This window comes from Pteropus medius, unplaced genomic scaffold, assembly GCF_902729225.1.
Source record: "Pteropus medius unplaced genomic scaffold, Ma_sr-lr_union100, whole genome shotgun sequence".
Lineage (NCBI taxonomy): Eukaryota > Metazoa > Chordata > Mammalia > Chiroptera > Pteropodidae > Pteropus > Pteropus medius.
Genome location: NW_024340699.1, coordinates 15,105,030 through 15,107,684, shown reverse-complemented (window position 1 = coordinate 15,107,684; position 2,655 = coordinate 15,105,030).

Genomic DNA, 2,655 nt, shown 5'->3' with positions numbered 1-2,655 from the left:
ACTTCATGGCCTCAGAGTGAAGTACGCACTGGCGGCATGTGACGAAGCAAACAGCACCTTCGGGTGCAGTGAGGTCCAGCTCTTTCATGGTGGTGCCTTTCACCTCCCTCCCTCCGTCTGGGAGGTCTGGGACTGCAGAGTGACCTAGGGAAGTGGGGGCTGGAAAAATCCCTCGGTGCCCCCCAGGCCTTTCCGTAAACAAGCATTCTGGTCACGGCCATACAGGATTACATGCAATTAGAGAGGCCGCGAGCCGGCCCAAACCTCGATGGCCAGCTGCCTTTGTGCAGAACTGCAGCTCGCTGGATTCGCTGGTGTTTTCTTACGCGGCTGTGACTGTCCTGCTTGTCTGATCAGCACGATTTGCTTCATTCCTGCAAGATGTGTCTGTGTCTGAGCAATTTCTCCGAGATCGCCCTTCCCGCAGGCAGCACTGCTACTGGAGGGCGGTGGGAATCTTAACGTTAAGGGCTGGGGGGCAACATTAGAAGCGATCACACAACTCAGCAATTATAAGAGGAAATAATAATTACAATAGGCAAGAAATATCGCAGCAGCCTCCGCTAATGCACTCAGCCGTCAAGCAGAGATCTTTAGGGTGATGAAGCACACACCGCGCGGGAGAGAAATGAGAAGAAAAATGCCACTACGATTATTCTGAGTACGATCTCTCTAGCAGGATCGCATTCCACGGCGATCATTTGCTAAGACAGTCACTGCAAATTGGGTAGGAAGGACTCAGGCTGAGCGTCAGCGTTGGGGCTCTCCAGCGGGAGCCCCAGTTCTCACCCAGCAAGGCGCGGAGAGGGAACAAGGAGGAGGGAAGGTGACAAGGGGGTCCCTGCTCCGGCAGGGGCTGTTTCACAGCTCCCAGGTCGGAAATAAGAGCTCAAGAAGGAAAAGGACAGTAGCTAGCGCTCGCAGTGACTTGGGGACCCTCGCTGCGTTCTCACGGCCTGGGCTGCATTTACAAGCCCAGGGAGCAGACTCGGGGAGGGCAAACGGCCCCGGGAGCTGAGTCGGGGAGGGCAAACGGCCGTCAGGAGGTCGTTCAGCGCATGCTGGCGGACTCCTTCCCCGAGACCTCCACTCGCCACCGACCCCGAGTTTTGGATTAAATGGATACTGCATTCTGAATAATTAAGGCAAAACTAGGTATCGGCAATGAGTTTCATGTCTCGTAGAATTATCGTCAAGTGTTCCTTAATGCCATGAGCAGGGTGCCCAATAACTCCGATGTACAAACTGTGTTCTAGAGAGGAGGGAGGGGAGAAAGAAAAGGATGGAAGGATAGAGATCTGGGGAGGGATGGAGGCAGCTGGGGGATGAGTCTGGCTCACCTCGGGCACCCAGGACCACACTTTCGAACAGACTTCCGCCTGCCATCATCCAGGATGCCTTTTCCTTACCCGAAGGCATTTACTCTCCGAACGCAACACGTCCTGGAGGTTCTGCTCCAGTTAAACACCCCAACACCCACCCCCACCTTCAGGTTAAACCAGGGAGCGTCTCTGCTGGCCTCCCACTGCCCACTGCCCACTCAGCACACGCGCGTTTCTATCTGTCGCCAGGTGCTCGTGCGACAATCCCATCTCCCAATTCTGTCGCCTCCCTTTACTCCTGGCTGCAACGCTCCAAACTGCCCCCGCTCATTGATTCAGTTGACAAAACCGAGCCAGGCGTCGATTCCTCACAAACCCCTCGGCAGCAGAGCAGACCCTCGGGGACCAGCACCGGCCCTCGGCCCTCTTGGGCAGCCCCTTTGCCTTGGCACAGTCTGTCTCCCAACGGGCCCCAGGAGGAGCCGTGCCCAGGGCCTGCAGACGTGAACAGCCTCTCCCTCCAACTCCCCAGACCTGAGCATGCTGGTCTCCGCCTCGCGACACCGGCTCATCCTGCAGCATGCACGCCCGGCACCCCTCCTCTGAGGGCCGCCCCCTCGCTCCAACCTGCATGTGGGGGGCAGTGCCTCCTGCAGGCTCTCAGGGCTCCAACACTGCACGCCCTGCATGCCAAGCCCAGCCTGTCTCAGGGGACCTACCCCGCCAGAGGCTGAGGTCACTGTGGCAGCTGGGTGGTGGCGAGTGGCAACAGTTGTGAGTGGTGAAGGCTGAGAGCAGAGTCCACATTAGGAGACACCAGTGCAGTCTCCTCCGTCCCCAGGGAGACTATGAGGCGTCCTCTGAGGCCACAGATGGAGCGTGTGACTGCCCTCCCTGTGCTGTGACCTCGCAGCTCCCGAGACTATGATTTCCTGATCTCTCACCTTACTGGTGTCGGGTGCGCCCACCCTGTCCTGAGTCTCTGCATCTGATGCTCTGATGTCTGGGACCCTGCTGACCCCCAGGGACCACGCCCCCAGGGACCGTCCCCGCCCCCTCCAGGGTCAGCAGACGCCTAGAGACTGTAGACGACTTCCCAGGGTTGCGGGGGGGTGGGGGGGGCATTCCTTTCAGATGCAAACTCCCCCGCCCAGAGCCCGCGCCCCTCCCTCCGTGGGCTGTCACATTCAGGCCACTGTCCACCTGCCCTCTCACCCAGGGCCGGGCCCAGAGCCCGGGGGAGTCGCCCACCAGCCCGCCCTGAGCTGGCTCGCCCCGCTCAGCCTCCGGGGCGAGCGGCCGTCTGACCGCTGCTCGCCAGGAAGCCAGCGAG